This window comes from Eleutherodactylus coqui, chromosome 1 (assembly GCF_035609145.1).
Source record: "Eleutherodactylus coqui strain aEleCoq1 chromosome 1, aEleCoq1.hap1, whole genome shotgun sequence".
Lineage (NCBI taxonomy): Eukaryota > Metazoa > Chordata > Amphibia > Anura > Eleutherodactylidae > Eleutherodactylus > Eleutherodactylus coqui.
In genome coordinates, this window is record NC_089837.1 from 412,479,757 (window position 1) to 412,506,388 (window position 26,632).

Sequence of the window (26,632 nt, forward strand, 5' to 3'; positions counted from 1 at the left end):
TTGATGTGGAATTGAAAATGGCTTAATTCTGTCAGCAATTCTGCTTGTGTGAATGCACTCTAGAGAGGACTCGTCAGCAATCCTGGTTTGTCTACGAGATATGTTAGTATCCACTGTATTTTCGGACTATAAGACGCACTGGACCATAAGAAGTAGCTAAGTTTTAGTTGGAAGAAAATAAGAAAAAAATACTTCAAACCAAACGTTGTGCAAAAATATTTAAGAGAGTAGACATTTGCGGCTGATAGACTGTTATGGGGATATCTGCAGCTGACATACTCTTAGGGAACATCTATGGTTGGCCACCGCTCTTATATAGGGACATTGTGGTCTTCACTATAATGTAGAACATATGTAGATATTAAGGAGAGGGTGGGGGATTGGGGTATACTGAATATTACACTGGTTCTCTCCCATATAACTTGCCAGTTTATTAACAATATAGAGCAGCAATAAACTGACAGTTGGACTTGTAGTATTCTAGGAGCTTCACATTGCTATGTACACAGTTAGGCCGGCCAATCAGAGAATGTTGTGCGGCAAAAGAGAGAAAAATTTGGGACTAATTGTATATAGACAGAGAGCAGAGCGTATTATTTGCTTCTCCGCGTATTACACTCCAAGCCCCTGGACCCAAATGGTTCTCGAGATAACAGAAGTGGGATTAAAAGATGATATAGGTTGCTGGAAGCCAGGACTCAGAGATGCAGTGGCAGATTTTCAGTTCAGAATGACACTGACCAACCATTCCTCCTTGACTATCAAACCGATAGCAGCAAGGTAGCAAAGTCTCTCTGAAGACTCCAATTAGTCAAAGCATAGAGGGATCCATCCTGATAAACATTCCATCTCCCCCAGTTACCACACTGCTGTCTGAACTACAGCTGATCTCCCAGCTATCACAGTGGCACCCAGACTACAGACGATCCCCCAGTTACCACACTGCCATTTGAACTACAACTGATCCCTCACCCATCACAGTGACGTCCACACTACAGCTGATCCCACAGCCACCACAGTGCTGTCCAAACTACAGCTTATTCCCCAGCCACCACACTGATGTCCGAACTACAGCTGATCCCCCAGCCACCACAGTGCTGTCCAAACTACAGCTGATCCCTCAGTCATCAAAATGCTGTCCAAACTACAGCTGATCCCCCAGCCACCACACTGCCATCTGAACTACAGCTGATCCCCAGCCACCACATTGCTGTCTGATCCCCCAGTCATCAAAATGCTGTCCAAACTACAGCTGATCCCCAGCCACCACACTGCTGTCTAAACTACTGCTGATCCCCCAGCCACCACACTGCCGTCCAAACTACAGCTGATGCCCAGCCACCACACTGCCGTGCAAACTACAGCTAATCCTCAAGCCATCACACTGCTGTCCAAACTACAGCTGATCTCCCAATCAACACACTGCTGTCCAAACTACAGCTGATCCCCCAGCCACCACACTGCCATCCGAGCTACAGCTGATCCCCCAGTCACTACACTGCTGTCTGAACTACTGCTGATCCCCCAGCCTCCACACTGCTGTCTAAACTACAGCTGCTCCCCAGTCACCACACTGCCGTCCAAACTACAGCTGATCCCCCAGCCACCACAGTGCTATCCAAACTACAGCTGATCCCCCAGTCACCACAGTGCTGCCCAAACTACAGCTGATCCCCCAGTCATCAAAATGCTGTCCAAACTACAGCTGATCCCCCAGGCACCACAGTGCTGTCCAAACTACAGCTGATCCGCCAGTCATCAAAATGCTGTCCAAACTACAGCTGATCCCCCAGTCATCAAAATGCTGTCCAAACTACAGCTGATCCCCCAGCCACCACACTGCCGTCTGAACCACAGCAGAATCCCCAGCCACCACACTGCTGTACAAACTACAGCTAATCCCCCAATCACCACACTGCTGTCTGAACTACATCTGATCTCCCAGCCATCACAACGCCGTCCAAACTACAGCTGATACCCCAGCCACCACACTGCCATCCGAACTACAGCTGATCAGCCAGTCAACACACTGCTGTCTGAACTACTGCTGATCCTTCAGCCACCACACTGCCGTGCAAACTACAGCTGATCCTCCAGCCACCACATTGCTGTCTGAACAACAGATGATCCTCCAGCCACCACACTGCTGTACAAACTACAGCTGATCCCCCAGCCACCACACTGCTATCCAAACTACAGCTGATCCCCCAGTCACCACAGTGCCGGCCAAACAAAAGCTGATCCCCCAGCCACCACACTGCTGTCTGAAGTACTTCTTGCTTTATTATGCTATGCTACAATCAATACAAGAGAGGTTCCATGGCACAGTGATCAAACTTACGCATTTCGGACCAACAGGGTAATTGTTCACAAAAGGATTTTTTATGATTAAGAACTATTACGATCGTGTGGGCAAACTAAGCACGGGGCCCACATGATCGCGACCAAGGCGGACTGGGTACGCACACAGGTTTCATGCAAACTGATCCTGTTCTACACGGGAGCTTGACCTGGCCCTACCTAAGCGGGGACATTGCCCCAATAAGGGCAGCCCAGCGGTCTTTGGATCTGGGCCCTAGCTGATCCTAGGAGCCACACACCAGAACAGGACACATTCACATGCCACATGACAGGGACTGAACAACAGGACACACAGAGCCAGAATACACAGCATACAACAGCCAAAATGTAACCACTAGTAACAGATAGGAAGCTGAATATAAATACCAGGTATTAGTTGACATTTTGTACAACACGTGAAAGCTAGCAGGCCACTTCACGGCTCCTGGTTATACCGCTAGTCCCTACACTAACCAGGAGTCCATCAGAACCGGACAGCATTCACACAGAACGCTGCAACAGGACAGGACACAGATAGCAGGTCACACAGCAAGCTAACACAAAACTGACAGAAAATAAATGAACAACCGGACATGAACCAGCAAGACACAGATCACACAGCAAGCTGCAACAGAACAGAGAACAGGTAACAGAACACATGTCACAGATACATCCAAACAGTACAAGACCAGCTTCAGACTGACCAGGAGCTGGGTTTATATGTGAGCACAGACACAGGGGATTGGCTAGCAGGAAGTACCACACCCAGCCAGCTCAATCAATTAACCCTGTTAGGGCTGTGCTCCTAGGAAGCTTAGAACTACAGATCCCAGCAGCACACGTAATAAGAACTCAAATTTAGTCAGAAACGCGTTGAGTTTGTGCTTATATGGTTAGCTTACAATGGGTTTTTAAATCAGTTTACCATTTTAAATCAGTTTACCAATAAAAAAGCTTGACATTTCAATTTTGCTCTCAAGGCTGAGTTTACCATTGTAACAGCATATTCTTACCTGGGAACTGGCCTAGCGTTTCCTCCTCCTTGCAGCGATCCCTGGACTTGTATGTATCCTCTCATACAGGTGGCGGTAAGCAGATCTGCTTTTTTGTTTACCTAAAAGATGTTATAACTGTCTGACTGTAGGGGTATAACTCGGTCAGGGCAGTTTTTTATTCTCTGAAAGTAATGAAAGTTCCCATTTGATAACTAAAAGCAGAGATCTTAGTATTGAAACATATAGTATATTTCAAAAAGTTTCGTTATATAATTAATATATGTTTAGCTGAAACCAGATTATTATGTTTTTAAAAAAACAGATCCACATCTGCCAACTAAATGCCCATTTACACGGAGCGATGATCGCTCAAAAATCGCTAAAAAGCGCTTGGGGGTAATATCTATGGGATTTACAAGGGACCTGTCACATGGGACAGAATTGTTCAGTAAGATGCAGCTGAAGTTACCATCCTGCAGAGAATTCTGAACCAAAACCCACAAGTGTAAGGACCTGCTGCATTTTCCAGCATTTTCCGCAGCAGGTGCGAAAAAAAGCAATGTTGCAGAAATATTCCATCCCATGCAAACAGTCCTGTCATTTGTGTGCTTGTATGCATTTTGGACATTTTTTTCTCTTAGGCCCCCTTCACACATGCATTTTTGCGCGTGCCTAAGTACAGCATATTTACAGACTGAACGTTTTTTTTTTTGCACATGCATCTAGGCATTTTACTGTACTTTTTCCACCTGCAAGGCATGTAGATTTGCATGTGGCAAACAAAGACATACCGATTCAAATGGCTAATTAGTCTAATGAGTTCCAGATGTGTTTTTTTCCTGCGCAATTACGCAGCGTTTCATGCATTTTAGGGCTCCTGTAGACAAGAGTGGGCAAATCAACCTCAACAACCTTGTTCATGTGCAAATACGCCACGCTGAGGTGTTTGTGCAAACGGTTGTGAGAAGCCGCCCTTAATGTGTTAAAACTAGAGATGAGCGAACGTACTCATTACGAGTACTTACGCACCCGAGCACCGCCATTTTCGAGTACAGCGGTACTCGCGCGTAAAGATTCGGGGGGCGCCGTGGCGGCACGGGGGTAGCAGTGGGGAGTGGGGGGGGGGGAGAGGGAGAGAGAGAGGGCTCCCCCCTGTTCCCCGCTGCTACCCCCCGCACCGCCGCGCCTCTCCCCGCCCCCCGGCGCCCCCCGAATCTTTACGCCCGAGTACTGAAGTACTCGAAAATGGCGGTACTCGGGTGCGTAAGTACTCATTACGAGTACGTTCGCTCATCTCTAGTTAAAACCTGTCATGAAGTATGAAGATTTCTTAGTTCATATGCTATATATGGTTTTTTTTCCTGCGGTTTTATGTCATTTTTCTCTGGTGGAACTTATTTACAGCATACAATGTTATCTGCTTTTCAACACAGGACATGATAAAATGCAGAATGACAACATCATGTAGTACCAATAACTGACAGAAGTGATAAAAAGAACCTGATGTAATGTTAGGCTTCTTTCACACAGCATTTTTCTCTATACTGTGACTTTCCATCAAGGGGGCATGGTCTGACACCAACTTGAACTCTGTCCCCAAGAGATAGTACTATAACATTTCTATCGCTAAACATTCCCATTCAACAATAGCGTAATTCTTCTCCGCAGGAGATAGCTTCCGGCTTAAATACAATACTGGATGTTCTTCCCCATTTATGGACTGGAACAGCACTGCACCCAACCCTACACTAGAAGCATCCGTCTGCACAACAAACTCTTTTGAGAAGTCGCCAACTGGCAGTTGGCAAAGGACCGACTTTAAATTTTCGAAGGCCTGCTCGGCCTCGGCTGTCCATGCCACCATCACCGACTTGCCCCCTTTCGTCAAGTCCGTAAGTGGTGCTGCAATGGAGGCAAAGTTGGGTAGAAACCTACGGTAGTACCCGGTAATTCCTAAAAAGACTTTGACCTGTTTTTTTTGTTAAAGGTCTAGGCCATGCCAGTATGGCCTCTACCCTGTTGACCTGGGGTTTAATGACACCATGGCCAATAACATAGCCAAGGTACTACTGCACATTTCCCAGGGTTCAAGATTAAACCTGCCCCTTTTCTGGCATCCATGACAGCCTGTACCTTCCCAAGGTGACTCTCCCAATCGGTACTATATATTACGACATCGTCTAGGTAAGCGGCAGAATAATTACCGTGAGACCTCAAAATACGATCCATTAACCTTTGGAAGATAGCAGGTGCGCCATGTAACCCAAACAGCATGTCTTTGTACTGAAACAAGCCCTCTGGGGTTGAGAAGGCCGTTTTCTCCTTGGCCTTGTCAGTCAGAGGTATTTGCCAGTACCCTTTGGTAAGGTCAAGCGTGGTGATATATCTGGCATTAGCCAATCTCTCAATTAATTCATCAACCCTGGGCATGGGATATGCATCAAATTTGGAGATTTCGTTTAAATTCCTGAAATCATTACAAAACCTCCAAGTACTGTCTGGTTTGGGAACTAACACAAAGGGGTTTGACCACTCGCTTTTAGATTCCTCTATCACCCCCTAGTTCCAGCATGCGCTTAACCTTGGTAGAAACTGCTTCCCTACGGGCTTCTGGAATCCTGTACGGTTTTAATTTTACCTTCTTCCCAGGTTCAGTTACGATATCATGTTTTATGATGTGTGTACGACATGGCAGGTCAGAGAATTTGTCTCTGTCTCTCTGCAGGAACTCTTTTGTCTCCTGCCATTGGCATACCGAAAGGGCCTCACTTACTCTAACATCGGGCAGGGAGGGCTGCGGCCCACCCCTCCTAATGCTTGAGGTAGCCAGAGCTTCTCTGTCCTTCCAGAGTTTTATTAAATTAACATGGTACACTTGATATGGCTTCCTTTTTCCTGACCATCTCTCTCCACTACCTGGTTTAGCATTTGTTTCAGGGTCTTATTGAACCTCTTTACCAACCCATCCGTCTGAGGGTGGTATACTGAGGTTTGTATGTGATCAATATTGAAGAGGAGACACAATTCTTCTGTTACTTTGGACATGAATGGGGGTCCCCTAGTCCGTGAGGATTTCCTTGGGAAGACCTACTCTGGAGAACATCAGGGACAATTCTCGTGCAATGTTTTTAGCAGTAGGGCTTCTCAAAGGAATTGCCTCAGGGTACCGAGTGGCATAATCTAACATGACCAAAATGTGTTGATGTCCTCTAGCCGACATGACTATGGGACCCACTAAAACCATTTCAATTCTCTCAAAGGGAACCTCTATAATCGGGAGAGGCACTAAGGGACTGTGGAAGTACGACACAGGTGCGGTGCTCTGACAGGTGGGGCACGACTCGCAGTACTCTTTTATGTCCTTGTATACCCCTGGCCGGAAGAACCTTTGAAGAATTCTATCCTGCGTTTTATCAGTTCCTAAATGTCCTCCTAATACATGATTATGTCCCAAGTCTAGCAACTTGTGTCTGTACGGCTTTGGCACGACCAATTGTTCCACCGCTTTCTCGCCTATACAACAAGTTATTATTCATGGCAAAATGGGGGAACCGTTGGTCTGAACCTGGTTCCTGTAACACACCATTTATTATCACGACATTTTCTTTTCCATTAACAAGAAAGCCTGGAAGGCAGGTATACTCCATCCACAACTTCACCCTTTAAATGCCTACACAGCTTTAAAAAATCAAGGTTTTTTTGCCCTCCTCTGGATCAACCATGGGGGGGAATAGGCTGAAGTGGATGGACATAGGCCTTTTATCAGCCTTACATATTATGTTACTATGTTACCCTGTGGACAACCCTTATTCATGCGTATTTGCGCATATGTTCGTCTGTGGAAGCCCGAAGCCCGATTCGGGAAATGCTGGGCTTTGTAAATTTCCTCCATAGGGTTTAGTTGAAATCATAAGACCAAAAATGGCAGATTGTAGCAATGCTAGTGTGTAGAGATGGTTGTAAAGAATGACTGAAGTGTTGGATCCAATCCTCTGATTTACAGCTCACGACGTATTGTTCATTTCCTATTATTAGCTTTGTACAATGTGTTGCCCATATGAATTCTGCATAAATCATTAAAAATGTTGTTCCATCACATGTCATAGTCTGGAGCTATTCTTTCCTACAACTACAGTTTCAAGTGCAGTTTACACTACTTCATGGAGGCACTAAATGGCAGCACACGGAGTGACTACTGCTCAGTAATAGTGTAGTGTCCCAGAGCTAATGGGGCCCCTCTGTAATGTTAAGTGTTTGTCTCATGCCATTTGTATTGTCAGTGTCTTCAATGCATATGCATTTGATGTGTATTGCACCTTTGTAGCACTAAATGGGTTGATGTCTGAGCTATGTCTGAGAAATGTATCTTGTTGTGTGTCATGTGATCATGATACATATATGTGTGTTTTGCAAGGTGTAGTGAGTGAGTCTTCTGGTCTTCTTGCAAAAGACAGTGTGGAGTGAAGTCAGTCTGCAAGTTCAGAAGTCTTAGGGAGAGAAAACTGTTAGTGAGTAGGAGAAAATGTGCTTTGTGTTAGGAAGACCCCAAGATGGAAGAGGCTGAACAATGGCCAACTACTTGTCCTGGGCCCACTTGACCCAGGAAGCCTTGGCATTACTAAGCCATATTGAGATTGAGAGAGGAGCCCCCACACAATGCTGAGTGCAACTTCTAAATGTGAGTGTGTACTGGTAGAGAGCTGGAGAAAGAGAATGAAGAGAGTCACCAGGAGCAGAACCCCACAGTAACTGGGACTGTGGCTTCTTCTGCCATCCTGAGAATCCTCCCTGTCACACCACTATTCTGTTTGGCACCTGTGTTATGCTGGCTGATGTAACATTTATGAACTGTTCAATCTATATATATAAAATTGAATGTATGTCTGCGTGTGTGTCTGTCTGTCTGTCTGTCTGTCTGTTTGTCCTTTATGCGCTACTACACCATTCATCCGATCGCCATGAAACTTTGGGAAGTTGTTGAGTACACTCCTGGGAAGATTATAGGCATAGTACATTTATGCTACGATAAATGGTGCACGTGCGAGCGTCGTCGACAGTTACGACCCCCCCCCCCACGTAGATCGTTCGATTTCCATCATTGCCACTAATTCTCTCACTTCCCGATGTTGTAGAAACATGAAATTTGGCACGAGCATTGATTATGTCATAAATAGGAAAAGCTAATGGGTCCCAACTCGATTATTCAATTCTAAGCGCCAAAGAATTAGCGTCCAAATTTTACGTACGGAATCTAATTTTCTCGCTTCCCAATGTCATAGAAACTTGAAATTTGGCACGAGCATTGATTATGTCATAAATAGGAAAAGCTAATGGGTCCCAACTCGATTATTCAATTCTATGCGCCAAAGAATTAGCGTCCACATTTTACGTACGGAATGTAATTTTCTCACATAGAAACTTGAAATTTGGCACGGGCATTGATTATGTCATAAATAGAAAACGCTAATGGGTCCCAACTCGATTATTCAATTCTATGCGCCAAAGAATTAGCGTCCAAATTTTACGTACGGAATGTAATTTTTTCACATACAAACTTGAAATTTGGCACGGGCATTGAATATGTCATAAATAGGAAAAGCTAATTGGTCCCAACTCGATTATTCAATTGTAAGCGCCAAACAATTAGCGTCCAAATTTTACGTACGGAATCTAATTCTCTCACTTCCTGATATATATAAATGAATGTCTGTCTGTCTGTCTGTCCTTTATGCATTACTACACCATTCATCCAATTGCCATGAGACTTTGGGAAGTTGTTGAGTACACTCCTGGGAAGGTTACTGGCATAGTACAACTATCCTACGATAGGTGCCGCGCGTACGAGCATCGTCGATAGTTATGCCCCCCCAGACAAAGATCGTTTGATTTCCATCTCAAGCACGAAAGCAAAAGGCATTACGAGCAACGGGATGCGTGTTCAACTACAAAATGATGCATCCGCCGAACGTTTCGCAAGACAATTGCTGGATATTGAGAATGCTGAGGTAAAATGAAAGCTGTGCTGTGATTGGTTGCTATTTCTTATACTGCTGAGGTAACATGAAAGCTGTGCTGTGATTGGTGGCTACTTCTTATACTACTGAGGTTGCATGAAAGCTGTGCTGCGATTCGTTGTTATATATTATACCACTGAGGTAACATGAAAGCTGCGCTGTGATTGGTTGCTATATATAATACCGCAGAGGTAAAATGAATGCTGCGCTGTGATTGGTTGCTATATATAATACCGCAGAGGTAACATGAAAGCTGCGCTGTGATTGGTTGCTATATATAATACCGCAGAGGTAACATGAAAGCTGCGCTGTGATTGGTTGCTATTTTTTATATTGCTGAGGCAGAATAAAAGTTGCGCTGTGATTGGTTGTTATTTCTCTTACTGCTCAGGTAACATGAAAGCTGCGCTGTGATTGGTTGTTATATTTTATACTGCTAAGGTAACATGAAAGCTGCGCTGTGATTGGTTGTTATCTAGAAATATAAAAACGAATGAATGTATGTCTGTCTGTCTTCGCAGCAACGCGCGACGGGTAAGCTAGTACTTAATACAAGTAAACAAGCGCTTTCAATTTTGCTCAGAATGTTATCACTGTGTGAGTGGACTCATTTATTACAACTTCTGGATTCAACAGAACGGTGGCGTCACCCGTGACAACAAAACCTGCAAGGTAAACCACGAATTGGGTTTTCCCTGTAAAACTCCCCCAGCAATAACTTGGTCGGGTCCCATGCTACGCCCAGGGAAGGAGATAGTAGAGTCCCGTGACAAGGTCATATCTACCCCGCTATCTCCTTGGCTGTGGGCCCACTCATCAGACGCTGCAATAGGAACTCTCTGATGCCATATAGTCTAATCGACATGCTTTTTTACATAGCAGTGACTGAAAGGGAAGGAATTGTTGGGTTTTACAGTTTAACATTTGATACAGAGCATGTGAAAACATGTAAGACTTTTTATCTGATTGGGCTGGATGTAAATTAGGTACATGTAAGCACACGTAGGTTCAGGCATTCGTCTTATTTGCTTTAAACTGAGATTCAAGATGTTGCTTTTCTAATAATTGCCATCATGAAGGTAAATTCAATCCTGGCACATGGAATATATTTAATGCATTTCAAAGAACAAGGAAATGAGGTCACTTAAAAGAGCAGTTACCTGATGCTACGCTATGAGGAACACCGTGGAGTGAAGTGTCAGATATATTAACAAAGCTTGTTGTGCTCTGTAGAAAAACGCATATTTGTATCTGTACAGCGTTCTATCTATTATGACTCAAATACTCTCCCCTGAGAAGTGAATAGCGCTTCCATTCATAGAACAGAGAGAAACCATGAGAAGCAAAAGGCAGACAGAAATATACGGCATTGAACACCATTTCCAGGTTCTAAAGGCTTACATGTGTGGCATAAAAGCAATGATTCTCAGAAAGCAGGAAGGCTTCCTGACACAGCAGCTTGTTGTCTGGCCTGTTATATGATTGCACGGAATTAGGGGCCCACAAGCTGTGTTAATAGGCTCATCTCTCCACTATTTATCAGAATATGTTCTACCGGATCAAAAAGGCTTACGTTATATAGAGTAGGCATAGGACGGACATATAATTCCATCTCTTAATTGATATTAGCATTGACTCTAAATATCTGTACTCTGGTTATTAAAGAGTTTTTTAAAACTCCTGCGCTATAGTCCGGTGAGGAAAAAAAAAAAACCTCGCTTATGAACAACTACACTCCGTACAGGCAAACATAGTTGCGCATATGGCCATCTAAAACCACCCTTAGGGCTCCTTCACACTGGCGTATTTGCATGCACAAAAATTGCATGCGCAGAGAATAGGCCCCATTGATATCAATGGGTTCATTTTCATTTCCCTTTTTCTGATGCGCAAAAAATAGAACAGGCTCTATTTTGTGCATAGAAGGGCCACATAGCAGTCTATGGGCTGTGCACAAATATGCATGCAATACACAATGGGATGTGCAAAATACAGCACTGAACCATAGGGAAAAGAGCACATCTGGACCTCATTAGGCTAAATAGCCTTTTAAGTCACAACTGGTGGTGTCCCGCACGCATGTGAACATCCCCTGTGAGGACACAAAGTTCATTAAAATGACTGATACGCGTGCAAAAGCACTTCGTTCACAGTGCAAATGCGTTGCTCTTAAATGCACACAAAAATCTATATGCCCATGTTTAGGAGCCCTTAGTGCAGCCCCATAGAAGCGTAAGTGCAAAAACGCTTGCGCAAGCCAGGAGCACGCGATGCGATGAGAGGTCTCCGGTTGAAAATAGTGGGAAAAACTCTGCAACCCTCTAACGTGGCTGACAGCCACGGCGGAGGATTCCTGCATCCATAAAGTGATGCAAGGCTGTTTTAACATGAAAATGCCTTGCATCTATGGAGATTTCACATGTATAGCAAGCGTAATATGGGGGCGGGATTCCCATATATGTATTGCTTTGTATTGCGCTTGTCAGTGAGAAGTTAGCATTAGGTCTCATTCACCCGAGCCAGCTGAAAATCACATCAGTGAAAAGTAGCCGCGATTGAGTTTTGAGATTAATTAGCGTCTTCTCGTCCATTCACACGGGCGTATCGCGTGAAAATGCGCTGCAGCGCGGAATTTCGTTGGTCGGCAGAGATCCTCAGAATGACTTCTAATGCTTAAATAGAGCCAGCTAGATGAAACAATAAACACTTGGCAGCATAGACAGCTGCAAATCAGCTGTAAGCTTCCTTTTATTCTCCCATAACGAAAAAAATGACAGCTACATTTCGACCTCCACAGTCTTTATGCTTGAAAAAGACCGTGGAGGTTGAAACGTAGCTGTCACTTCTGGCTTGGCTTTGCATTCATTATCTGCCCGACCCAGAGAACGTTTCCACGTGGTGCTGCAGGTGTATTCCTTTTTTCTACATCTAAATAGAGCCAGCTGTCCTGGTCTGTCAGCACTGCACGCAGGTAAACTCCCTCCCTCTCCCTTTTTTGTCAGCTCCCATAGGATTCTATAGGAGCCTCCAGCGATTTTCATCAAAAGATAGGCCAAGACCTATCTTTAGACACAGAGTAAAAACAGTTGCTGATTTGACGTCTTAAGGGCGCCCACCCACTGGCGTTTTTTTTCCCTGCAAAATTCGCAGCATTTTTTTCTCTGCAGGGGTCTATGGGACTTGTAATGTTAAAATCGCGATCGCACAAAATCGCAATTTACCGCGAAATCGCGATTTTGCGCGATCGCGATTTTAACATTACAAGTCCCATAAACCCCTGCAGAGAAAAAAATGCTGCGAATTTCGCAGGGAAAAAAAACGCCAGTGGGTGGGCGCCCTAACTGTGCGATTTTTTTTTTCACATTCTCCTATATGAATGAACCACCTATGTGAATGAATGCATTGGAATCCAATGCTTCACATAGTTGCAATTTTTTCGGCCAGACGTTTTATTGCGGATAAGTAGCCACATAAAATCGCCTTTGAATAGCCATGCATCATGAGAAAACATGATACATTATTTTGGGAAATTAATCGGAGAGCCTATGGCAGGGTTAAAAATGGCTGCTGTGACCAGCTAATTCCTGGAGCCAGATCAAGATGATGGGGTCTGAAACGTAAACCGTGGACAATGAAAGAAAATAACAGCACAGTTCTTTGAATCATGGATCAACTTTATTTCTTCAGAATTATATATCATGAAAGATAGTGAAGGAGGTTTTCCTGAAGGCATGAAATGTAAAATCATGGAAGCTAACGAGTAAGATCAGTTCTGCTGATATTAGTATTTTGCTGTTTCATATTTTTCAGCATTTTTATCAGATATGCTAGGTTCACATTCTGCTTTAGACAGTCACGACTTATTTGAAGACTCCCTTGGCAATAAGCTGATCAAAAAGTGTTCCCCTGCTGGGACTCTTAGTCATCAGCAATTATCTGTGAGGAAACTTTTGCGAAAGTGCCGTCCCAGGCAGCATGAAAGGGATTGCCCATTTGGGGGAAATCCACTCCCTATTTTTGTCCAGGATGCTCTGGCCCTCGACCAATGCGGTCCCTTCTGGCCTCCATCGTTTTTCAGGTTGTGTGGCCACGTGTTTTTACGTGCCTCTTAATTGTTCTGCTGAGGCTAGTGATTTACTGCAGCGATCATGTGCTTAGATGCCTTGTCACTAAACCATCCATAAGAAGAAAGAGGACAAAGGAGGTCAGAATGGCCGGGGAACGGAGTGCCCAGGATATTAATAGAGTGAGTCTGTTTGTTGCTTTAACCCCGTAAGGACCAGGCTGTTTTGTATCTTAAGGACAAGACACTTTTAAGGTATTTTACCCATGAGGTGGTTTTACTGCCCTATTTTTTTCCTTCAGCTACCAAAAATATTTGTGTTTTTTAGTTTTATTCGGGGTAAAAGGCTAAAAAAATAATTTTTTTGAACATTTTTAGTTGCTTTTTTTAAATTAGTAAATGTACGCTAAAATAAAGTATGGGAATGGGTTTCTCATTTTGATGTATAATGTATATGGTTTTGGATTACTGGGCACAAACGGTGACGGTTTGGGTTGGCGTCGGCTTTGAGTCATTTTCTTTTTTATGTATATATTTTTATTTTATTCAGTATTTTTTTTAAACTTATTCTTGTAACTATTTTTTACCATCTATGTCTCCCATGATGTCATATAAGACCTCTGGGGGTTATTCACATGGGCTTTTTGTTTTTGCACACTTTTCCACTGTAGCTGGGGCAATCATAGGAATCCCAGTTACAGGGAAAAACATCCCCCTGAAGGGACATCACCAGCAGAGGTCATCAGGGTCTGCTAGGACCCTGCAGCTCTGCTATAACAGGGGGGACCCAGTGGTCACATGATCGCCAGGTCGCGTAGTGGAAGAAACACTTTCACTTCTTTGTACATAGCACTCATTGAGCGCTATGTACCTGGGAGAGGTGAAGGACCCAACCTGCTCCTGCTCAATTGCAGCAGCAGAAGCTTTAACCTGTGCTGTATTTTTCCTATTGGCGGGGATTAATGCCCAGGACCAAGCGCTGTTTATTTACTGCGCTTGGTCCTTTAGTCGTTCTACTGTTCCTCCCCACCTGGATAACCCCTTCAAGAATTCCCCAGTACCCATGTAAATGAATAGTTTGACTGCCAAGTGCAGTCAATGCTTTTTGTAGCCACTTTCCACTCTAGACAAGAGATAACAATCCTGAACAGAAAACCTCCCATTTATAACCCAGAATACTCTGATATGGTGTATGAGAATAAGTTTTCAGGACCAGACAATCTTTTTAAGTTGGCTCTACTTTTACCAGACCCATTAATAAGATTATAATCATGAACGGCAAACTAAATTCTACAACATAAAAAGTTACATTTATTAAGAAAAAGCCGTGCTAAAAAGATCCTAACGTATTTGCAGTTTGAATTGAGGGCTCAATATAGGTCAGTTAGGACCGGAAAGCTTTGTAGCTTGATCGCAGTGCATGCATTAGACGGCGGCTCGGGATTTATAAGTTGGTGAGCAGAATCATTGGATTTAGGTTATTCCTAGGGTTATAAAATAGCTTAAGGAGTCACTTTTACATCCCCTAATAAATAACCATAAACAATGGGACAGGTTCTTGAAGGAACACTACTACTTATGTTCTCATACTGTATTTCAAGCTCTGTTGTTACAGCACATTGCAACCAATAGCATAGATTAATATTTATTTGCAATGTTATTTTTTTGCCTAATTTTATAGAGTTTTTAAAATTAAGCACTGCTTACATAGCACAGTATATAAAGGGGAGTATAGTACTGAAGCACAAGTCACCTCATCCATATTTATATATGAAAGCAATAAACTAGATATATAGTAATGTAATAGAATCTAGTCATCCATAGATAAAGCACGCATACGCAGATATTTGTGTAGGTTACAGTAGGTAGTTAGCATAAAAATAGGATATATTGAAACACTCAGTGGTAGTAAACATAGCTATTGGAAGACCACTAGCAAGAAGAATCTGAGCGGTGTTAAACCCTTCACAACAGGGGTAGATAGTAGCACATAAGGTTGTGGAAGCATACGTGTCATAAAAGTAAAACATTTCTTGAAGAACACTTACAGTATATGCCACCTTATCATGACCTGCGATGTGGAGTTGGGGGTAGAACCAACTAGGGTCTTGGCCCCAAAACATTAAAGTGAATACACAAAAAGTGTTAAGAAAAAAAAACAACCCAGCCATTTGTAAATTAACGTATCATAACAGATTACAGATTATCAAATAGTTATAAAATATAGTGAAAAAGTCCAAACCAATTTAGAGAGTAAGAGCTACCCAGTGACCACAACGATGCCCATTTTCTCTGGAAACACAGGCCTGCAATGTTCCATCTATTTTAGCTGACAGGCATCAAAGATCAGACCACGTGATATCTTGGGCCATGCATGCCAAATGTCCAGAAGTTCCTGGGCAGTCCGTAACAATAGGGTACTTTTTTCCAGCATCCATGAAAAAATGATCTTTCCATGATTTTTTGGAGGCTGGTGGTAGTGGAGCAGATTATTATGACTGTAATTAGCATTATTTTACAGCTCATAGTAAATGCCTGCAATGAGGTCATATCAGTTTCTGACTTAAATGTCTATCATTTAAATATATATCAGTTATAATCTTTATCATTATGGTTTTCCAATGTGTCCGTGAAAAATTGTGGCTTATTCGTTTATTTATGCGCCTACACGAAGCTTCTTGTGCTTTTAGTCACCTTCGTGTAAAAAATTCGAGTGACACTCGTGACAGCTGGATTTGGTGTGGTGAATCATGCATTAGATGTTGGAATCACCAGCTCCAACTTCAAACCACCCACACAACAGCTGTTTTCTTGTGTATGATAGGAACATTATAGATATCAAGCCGATCCCGGCCTCTTTCCAGCACGCATTATTGTCTTATGCTGAGGCTGAAACGGGTTCTGTACTTGAGTTTATTTACTGAGGAACCCCAACCTTGGATAGGTTCCCTTTCTTCGGTCTAGTTTCCCCTCAATACGATTGAGGTTTTGACCTATTCCTATATGTGTGTGTATGTCTGTGTCTCTCCAGGATTTGTTTGACATAATCCTTTTTAGTATTTCTGTTGATTAAAAGTTACGTTTTGGAGTTTAGTTGAACCCTCTCTGTGAATATTATTTAAAAGTGAATAACAATAGAGATTAACTTTCTTCCTCTTTTTTAAAAATTCTTTATAAGTTTTTTCATTTTTCAAAACATCATGATTATCACTGTTAAGTCGTGTGGAGACAATAACAGACCACAACAGAAATGGTGGTACAAAGTTCCATTACTGGAGTAATACACAATACAATGGAGCAAACATGGTGAACCCCAGGAGGTGGGATTGATCAGTTGATAAACAGAGTACCGCGAGGATGATATGTGCTTTCGCAGGGACCAGTATTTCCGACCCCAGAGAAAGGTGAAGAGGGACCCCATTAAACAGGCAATCCCCAATCCACTCCTGAACTATCTTTGCCAGTAGATAACTCTACTCTGTCCTCCATCTCCATAGTCTCTCCAACTATGCTAAACCACATTAAAATGGAAGGAGACACAGTCTGCCGACATAACTTAGGGATACACATGTAGTGGCCCAGAGTTAATGGGGTCCCCTCCAGAATGCTCTATGTCTGTCTCGGGTCAGTGTCTTGTTTGTAGAGTGCATCAGATTTATGTGTATTGGATGTTTGCAGGACTGAAAGGGTTAATGTCTGGTATGTCCTGTCCTCTCCTGTCTAGAAAATGTATCAGTTTGTATGTATTGTTTGTGGTGATGTGATGATGCTTGATATATGTGTTTGCAAGAATGCAATGTAAGCCAGTCTAGCAGTCTGTAAGTCTTGGGACGAGAGAGCTTCAGACCCTACAGAGAGTTGGGAGTCATGGAGGAGGCCGAGAGGTGGTCTGCTGTTCCCGCTTGGACCTATGCTTCCCGAGCAGCTCCCCACCATAACTAGACCCTAGGAGTGCATATGCCCAGATCCAGAGAAGCCACGCCAGACCCGCGTGTGTCCAGAAAGAGTACAGGAGCCACCAGAGAGCGAAAGAAACAGTGAGTGACTGGCAGGAGAGAGAGAGTTACTTGGAGAGTCAATGTCTACAGATAACTGAGACTGTAGAGATACGAATACCCCATGAATCCTCCCTGCATCACCACTGTAAGAATTGTTGGACTATTGTCATTGATACTTGTTAAGTAAAAGAGCAGAACTGAATGTTCCCGCTTCCTGTTCAGAAAAGTAGACTTTGTGCATGGACTACTTTATTTTCCCCGGAATTGCTATCAGAGGAATCCCTGCAGAGGATGGAACGTTGGCGTCACGAGTGACAAATTGGACTACAGGTAACTTTGGTTACTATCCCTGTGATCTTCCCTAGCAGTAACGAGATCGGGTCCTGAGCTATCCTTAGGGAGGAGATGGTATAACCCCATGACAAGGTTAACATCTTTACCCCGCTGTCGCCATGGCTGAGGGCCCGCTTCTCGGACACTGCACACACTCTTGCTGCGTTCACCAGATGACGCCCTACCAAGCATTTGTATGAGGCCAAAGGCATGCTACTTTCTTCCAATGAGCTGTTTGTGTCTAAGCTTTAAACTGCATTTACGGAACTATAGTAACATGAAAATTTGCCATTTATAAATGTAGGGTTCTGTTGGGTGACATATTTAGTACTGTCCAAAATAGTAATATTCATTAGCAAGAATGTATACAGTCACAGCTTTGTAATGAAAAAAAACATCATTGCACTTCATATAAATATGTTACGTATGGTTATGTGGAAAAACACTCAGTCTTAATTAAATATAGTTAATTATAGAAACTTAATAACTTTATTTTCTACTTTTAAAACAAGTCCACTCATGTTTAATTAATTTTTTAAATACATTTTTATTGTTCCCTATCTGTTCTTTTATGGCAGACAGAATCATTTGGTGTTTATATTATGTGTATGATATCATAAATTGGTACTGACGTGAATAGTAGATAAGAAATCCACAGCACGCACCTTGATGATAAAAGGTTAAAGGGTTTCCCTGTTTGTATAACCCCTATCTAAATGCTCTGTTTGGGGTGGGGTCAACTGCACTGGACTCTGCAAGGCTCAGTATAATTATTTGAATGGCTTTCGTGTAATAGCACATTTCTTCTGTAATGGCCACTACAGGAAAAGCATATGGCCACCAAGCTTAATTGTATGGGTCATCATTAATAGGCTGTAAGCCTGCATGGTTCACTACACGTATTAGTGGGACTGGGACCCTTTCTATGCCTTATCTATATGCAAGCATAACACTGAGCAAATACTCCTTCCCAATAGGAGGTAGGTGTGTGAGTGGTTGTCCATCAGTATTTTGCAATTAGGCAAGCTGCTCCAAGTAGCAATTTATCTGTCTGCATGCTTTTGGGAACTGGTGTTTATGCCCACCTTTGTATTTTTGTATTAATAAATCAGTAAGTATGGCCACTGGCAGTGATTTTTTAAAATTGATATGTCCTTTTTCTGTGATGTGTTCGAAATGTTAGTGCAGGTACTTGCAAGGAAAGGACCCTTGACATGGATTGCGAGCTTGCGTATTTTGGCCAAAATATTAACCAATGCCTCGTATTAACCCTTTCCAATCCATTTATTTTTTCTCACCCATTCTCCCCAGCTCCAAATAAATTGGAGCTGGGAGAATGGGTGAGAAAAAATACATTTTCCCTGCACCCTCCTGATCTGACAGAGTTCAGGAGGGTGCAGGGAGGGACCTGCTTACCTGACCGGCGTCTTGTGCATTCTCCTTCTGCCTCCCGGCTCGGCGATCATGTGACCGCTGGGGTCAGGTGGCACCGGCGGTCACATGATCGCCGGGCCGGGAGACAGAAGGGAGAATGCACAAGACGCTGGTCAGGTAAGCAGGTCCTTGCACGGTGCAGGCTCCCGGCTCGGCGTTCATGTGACCGCCGGGGGTCAGGTAACACCGGCGGTCACATGATCGCCGGCCGGAATCTATGCATTGCATAGCGCTAATTGAGCGCTATGTAATGTATAAAGAAGTGGGCAGAAAGGGTTAAAAACCCTTTCTGCCTTCTCCTCGGGGGTCCTCGATGACGACCAGTAAAGGAGTGCATCTGCACCCGATGTGCCTGACGATCGGGTGCAGATCCACTCCTGCACTGCAGTGTCGGGCCTGCCCCGACATCGGAGCTGTGGAGGGAAATGATGATGTCGGGGCAGGCCCGACATTGGACTGGAAAGGGTTAATTACTAGGTTTCAAAACGGTTGATAGCAACTGAAATGTCTCTTTTTTTGTACACTGTTGAGATCAATAAAGTAATAGTATGGATATGCTGCCATTTTGAAAATTGTTTTTAGTATGCTGAGGCAGGAATGAATCGGCCGAGTGATTGGTGTTCTGGTGCCTTTTGAGTGGTGAACAGCAAGAGGGAACATTTGGTGGTTTCTACATATTTTAATTCTGGAGAGTGATTGCAGTGTAGTTACCTCCAGTGATCACAGGTGACATCATCTCCAACTGGTGATGACTCTTTTCGTTTTTATTCTCTCTAGGCCTGAACTGCTATAAAAACTACTTTGAGCCACAACTCATTTCTGCATGCTCTCCCGATCATTATCTCCTTCTCTCAGTGTCTCTCCATACTAATAGTGCCAACTTTTGAGTCCCAAAAAGTTCCCCATTGTGTCTTGTGTAGCGCAGAGAGTTAAGGCAGCAGAAATTCAGTCCTAAGCTCTCACTCATGACCTGAAGGTTGTGGGTTCATTCCCCACTTGGTTCAGATAGCCAGCTCAAGGTTGACTCATCCTTCTGAGGTTGGTAAAGTGAGTACCCAGCCGCCTGGGGGGTAAAAGATGACTGGGGTAGGCAATGGCAAACCACCCCGCAAAAACAGTCTGACTCGGTGCTTGCACCAGGGGACTTTACCTTTACCTACCTGTGTCTACTACTAGAAATAATACCTCCATTGTATTACACAGTAATAATGCATCCTATTTAGCCCTCATACATGAAATAATTCCCCTTTATACCGTTCCACAACGTAATAATGTCCCCAAGTTAATAATTTATGCCCAAAGTAGTAGTGCCCTATCTGTGCCCCAACAAACCAATAGTACACCATCTGTGTCTCCACATACCAGTAGTTTCCTTGTTCTCCCCCCACAAACATTATTTCCTCTGTGCCCCTCTCTTCCCTGAAAAACTTGTAGTTGCCCTCAGAGTTGCTTGGTTTTCAGTTCACCTAAAACCAAGCGAAGTTTGGCCATCAACAAACAACTGCCTGTTTACTCCAAAAGTGAGGAGGGCAGGTAAAAGAGATCTCTGTCATGCTCCGCCTTCATTCAGTGAACAATCATTGTTCCTGTGTAATAGCACAGAAGCAATAATTGTTGGAACAGCTATGGGGCACTTCAGCGTCCGGCAGTCCTCCAGTGTAAAAGTACCATTAAAGGGGTTGTCTCGCGAAATCAAGTGGGGTTATACACTTCTGTATGGCCATATTAATGCACTTTGTAATATACATCGTGCATTAAATATGAGCCATACAGAAGTTATTCACTTACCTGCTTCGTTGCTAGCGTCCCCGTCGCCATGGTTCCGTCTAATTTCGGTGTCTTCTTGCTTTTTTAGACGCGCTTGCGCAGATGGGTCTTCTCCCTTCGGCTCCGCTCGGCAGCATTGGCGTTTTGGCTCCGCCCCTTGTACGCGTCATCGCGTAGCTCCGCCCCTGTCACGTGCCGATTCCAGCCAATCAGGAGGCTGGAACCGGCACACGTCATGGGGCGGAGCTACGCGATGATGCGTACAAGGGGCGGAGCCAAAACGCCGATGCTGCCGAGCGGAGCCGAAGGGAGAAGACCCATCTGCGCAAGCGCGTCTAAAAAAGCAAGAAGACACCGAAATTAGACGGAACCATGGCGACGGGGACGCTAGCAACGGAGCAGGTAAGTGAATAACTTCTGTATGGCTCATATTTAATGCACGATGTACATTACAAAGTGCATTAATATGGCCATACAGAAGTGTATAACCCCACTTGATTTCACGAGACAACCCCTTTAAGCTATACTGTGGGTTTAAATTATTGCAGAGAAGACCAAAGTTTTACAGTTTTTTTTTATGTTTTACTACTTTTGCACAATATATTCCGTAAAAAAAAATGTTTTTCTGTCACCATATTCTGAGAGCCATAATGCAATAAACTTTTTATTTTCATGTTGACAAAGCTGTGTAGGCCATTTTTTTTGCAGAATGATCTATGCTTTTCCTTAGTACTATTTTAGGTGCATATGACATTTTGATTACTTTTATTCAAGATTTGAAGATGAACAGGCAATTTTGCCATTGTTTATTTTTATGGTGCACACCATGCTGGATAAATAATGTGCTAACTTCATAGTGTGAATCATTGTGGTTGCAGGAATACAATTTTTATCTGTTTCTTTCACATAGCGAGGGGTGACAGAGAGAGCCCCCTCTCTCTGTAATCTTGTTACATGCCGTGGTTAGCACTGATTGAGAAATATATGGGGTTTAACACCCTTAATCACAGTTGGGCACTCACAGAGCTCTTGATCCTTTGCGATCACCATAATGTCTATGTCTGGCATTTGTGTGAAGTGCTTGACTTGTATTTCATGTCATGAAGGGGTTAACCCTATAAAATATTCTGTATGTTTTCTTGCCTGTTTCACTGAGAAATCCAGAAATTATGTTACTTTGAATTCCAAAGACTCCTTGGAGCAGCACGGCATCAATATTCCATTTCACTAATACAACTGGGAGATTTAAGGCTTGATAACCAAAGCCAACAGATAAATCAGCATGTAATTCCATCAAAATATATTTCATTTGCAGATGTTGCACACTGCACAACCTGAAATTCAAAACAGGGAAGTCAATATAATCTTTAAGATACAATATCAATTAATATGATTAGTACACTAAATTAAGTAAAGTCTGTAACACAATATTTTCTGTAAATCTACAATGATTCATCTCTAGTGGACTAGACAGGTATCAACTTTTGACTGTTTAGTTTTTTTTTCTTTCTTTAATTAGGTCTTGATGTTTTTTTATTTATTTTGAAGTTCCTCTTTAGGCCAGTTGCACACTAAAGTATTATTGCTGCATTTATGCATCTGTAATACAGGTAGCCGGCTCAAGGTTGACTCAGCCTTCCATCCTTCCGAGGTCGGTAAAATGAGTACCCAGCTTGCTGGGGGTAAAAGGTGACTGGGGAAGGCAATGGCAAACCACCCTGCAAAAACAGTAGTTATGAATGAAGATCTGGGCCCTGTCACATGGTCTAATACAGGTAAGCAGTCTTAATGGGATCAAGCAGTCTTCATGTTCTATATTTACCCATTGTTTATGGGCAGCATGATGGTGCCAATCTATTAGGTGTGTTAATCCGGCAGCTGCGTGATATAGTAACATAGTAACATGGTTTGTAACGCCGAATGAAGACAATGTCCATCTAGTCCAGCCTGTTTATCCTCCTGTGTTGTTGATCCAGAGGAAGGCAAAAAACCCCAAGAGCAGAAGCCAAATAGCCCTTTTGGGGAAAAATTCCTTCCCGACTCCCTAATGGCAATCAGACTAATCCCTGGATCAACCCCTAATAGTTCCTACCTGCCTGTATACCCGGATTAACAATTAACCTAAGATTTATATCCTGTAATATCCTTCCGCTCCAGAAGGACATCAAGTTCCCTTTTAAACTCCTCTATGGATTTTGCCATCACTACATCCTCAGGCAGAGAGTTCCACAGTCTAACTGCTCTTACAGTAAAGAACCCCTTTCTGTGTTGGTGATGAAACCTGCTTTCCTCTAAACGTAGCGGATGTACTCTTGTTACCGTCGCAGTCCTGGGTATAAACAGATCATGGGAAAGATCCTTGTATCGTCCCCTCATGTATTTATACATAGTTATATATATATTGATCACCCCTTAGTCGTCTTTTTTCTAGAGTAAGTAATCCCAATTTGGATAGCCTCTCTGGGTATTCCAGTCCCGTCATTCCATGTATTAGTTTAGTTGCTCGTCTTTGAACCCCCTCCAGTACTGTAACATCTTTCCTGAGCACCGGTGACCAGAACTGTGCGCAGTATTCCATGTGAGGCCTGACAAGTGCCTTATATAGTGGAAGGATAATGTTCTCGTCCTTCGCCCCTATACCTCTTATAATGCACCCTAAAACTTTATTAGCCTTTGCAGCTGACTGGCATTGGTTACTCCAGTTTAGTCTATAATCCACTAGTACCCCCAGGTCTTTTTCCATATCACTTTTCCCTAGCAGTACCCCATTTAGTGTATATTGGTGACATCCGTTTCTCCTACCCATGTGCATAACCTTACATTTTTCAACATTGAACTTCATTTGCCATTTTTCTGCCCAAGCCCCCAGCTTAACCAGGTCCGTTTGTAGCTGTACATTGTCCTCCGTTGCATTGATTATATTGTATAATTTTGTGTCATCTGCAAATATTGATATTTTACTGTGCAGTCCATCTGTCAGGTCGTTAATAAATATATTAAACAGAATGGGGCCCAGTACTGAACCCTGTGGCACCCCGCTAGCGACGGTGGCCCAATCAGAGTATGAACCATTTATTATCACCCTCTGCTTTCCATCATTGAGCCAATTCTTACCCAAATACACACGTTTTCTCCCAATCTGAGCTGTCTCATTTTATATATTAGCCTGTTATGCGGCACAGTGTCAAATGCTTTAGAGAAGTCCAGATATACGAGATCAATAGACTCTCCCAGGTCCAGCCTAGAGCTTACTTCATGGTAGAAGCTAATCAGATTTGTCTGACATGATCGACCCTTCATGAATCCATGCTGGTGAGGAGTTATTCCGTTGCTCTCCTTGAGGTACTCTGCGATGGCATCTCTCAGAAACCCCTTGAATATTTTCCCCGTTATTGAAGTAAGGCTTACCGGTCTGTAGTTTCCAGGCTCACTTTTGGACCCCTTTTTGTAAATTGGAACCACGTTGGCAATGCGCCAATCCAATGGTACAACCCCGGTCTTAATAGTATCCAGAAATATTAGATATAGCGGCCTAGCTATCTTATCGCTTAGTTCCCTTAGTACCCTTGGGTGTATTCCATCTGGGCCTGGCGATTTATCGATTTTAATCTTCTCTAACCTGGTCCGCACTTCCTCCTGCGTTAGGTATGAGATATTTTGTGAGGGGTTCATTTTATTCCCCTGCATCTCATGTGGCATTTCCTTTTCGATTGTGAATACGCTTGAAAAGAAACTATTTAATAGATTTGCCTTCCCTCCATCATCTTCAATGATTTCTCCTGCATTATTTGTTAAAGGGCCAGTGCTCTCGGTGCAAATCCTTTTGCTGTTAATATAGTTGAAGAATAGTTTCGGGTTGTTTTTGCTCTCTTTGGCGATCAGTCTTTCTGCCTCCTCCTTAGCAATTTTAATCTTATCTTTGCATATTTTGTTTTTTTCCCTGTACGATTTTAGTGCTTCTTCGCTGCCTTCTTGCTTTAGTAGTTTGAACGCTTTCTTTTATTTTTAAAGGGAATGAACTGCTCACATGAGGTGATTATGATCCTTTTGAACTTTTCCCATTTGTCGTCTGTACTGATATTTTTGAGGATGTTGTCCCAATTAATGTTACCGATAGTAGTTCTAAGCTGATCAAATTTTGCTTTACTAAAGTTTAGTTTGTTTGTCGCTCCCTGATAAGGCTTCTTATTGAATGACAGCTGGAAGTTGATTATATTGTGGTCACTGTTCCCCAAGTGCCCCTCAACCTGTACCCCCTTTATTCGATCCGATTTGTTAGTTAGTACTAAGTCCAGAGTGGCCCTTCCTCTCATTGGCTCCTGCACAAGTTGGATAAGGTAGTTGTCTTTAATTGATCTCAAGAACTTATCACCCATGATAAAGTCCGCCATGATAATTACTTCGTTGTGGTTTGACACCTCTTCTATCTGCCTTAATAGTAAGGTTTCAGTTTCTTCTGTTGCTTTTGGTGGTCTACAGAAAACCCCTATCAGGATTTTGTTATTTTTTTTCTCCCTGTATTTTTACCCACAGAGATTCCACCTGTTCATCTCCTACTCCTATATCTTCCCGTAGTCTCGGCTTTAAGTATGATTTAATGTACAGACATACCCCTCCCCCTTTCTGGTTCCCACGGTCTCTTCTGAAGAGATGGTAACCCTATAAATTCGCCACCCAATCGCACTTTTCACCAAGCCATGTTTCCGTTATTCCAACTATATCATAGTTTTCATCAGTCATTCGTGTTTCAAGCTCACCCACTTTACCGATCAGACTTCTTGCATTCGTGGTCGTACAATTTATACATTTTTTTTTGTTCTTTAAGCTCGTTTTGTTGCTATTCGTACTATTGGCTGTTCTGTCAGTTCTAACTGTACTAACCCCACGCCCTGCTCGACCCCCACTCCCCTTGCTTAGACCCGGGTCGCTAGCTACACTGACTACCCCACTATTTCTCTTTTTGCCCTCCCCCCAGTCCCTAGTCTAAGGTTCGGCAGGCCTACACCCCCATCTGCTTCGGGGCGTAATAAAGTGTGAATTTCCAACCTTGGTCTTTGACTGGCCCCATACGAATTTAATCATAGACAACTGCAGTGATTTGAAAAAGGATGTAGGAGGTATAATAGGGACAGCCTGGAAAATACAGAAATACTTGGGCAACACATCCATTTTGAGCATATTTATCTGCTCAAACCACCATAGGTTTCATGTCCCGTATGAAGAGAGATCCTTTAATGTGCGTTCCACTAGTGCCTGGTAATTTAGGGTAAACAATCTTGCTTGGTTTGTGGGCACAAGCACCCCTTGGTACATTATGGCTTCATTTTACCACTTGAAGGGAAACTGTTCTGATATATGTTGCTTCTCTGCTAAGGGGAAGGATATGTCCAATGATTCAGTTTTGGTGCAGTTTATTTTAAAGTTCTATATCTCTCAAATTCCTGTATTAGGAAAGAGAGTGGGATGCGAGGCTGGGAAATGTACAATAAGAGGTCATCTGCATAAAGAGTAGTTTTAAATTGGTTCCCCCCTATTTGAACGCCTTGTATGGAAGGGTTATCTCGAATAGGCCACCACAAGCTGTTCCATTACTAGAACGTACAGCAGTGGCGAAGAGAGGGTAGCCCTATCCAGTGCCATTTTGTATGGATATGGGGGAGGGGGACAGCATGCCATTCACCCGTATTG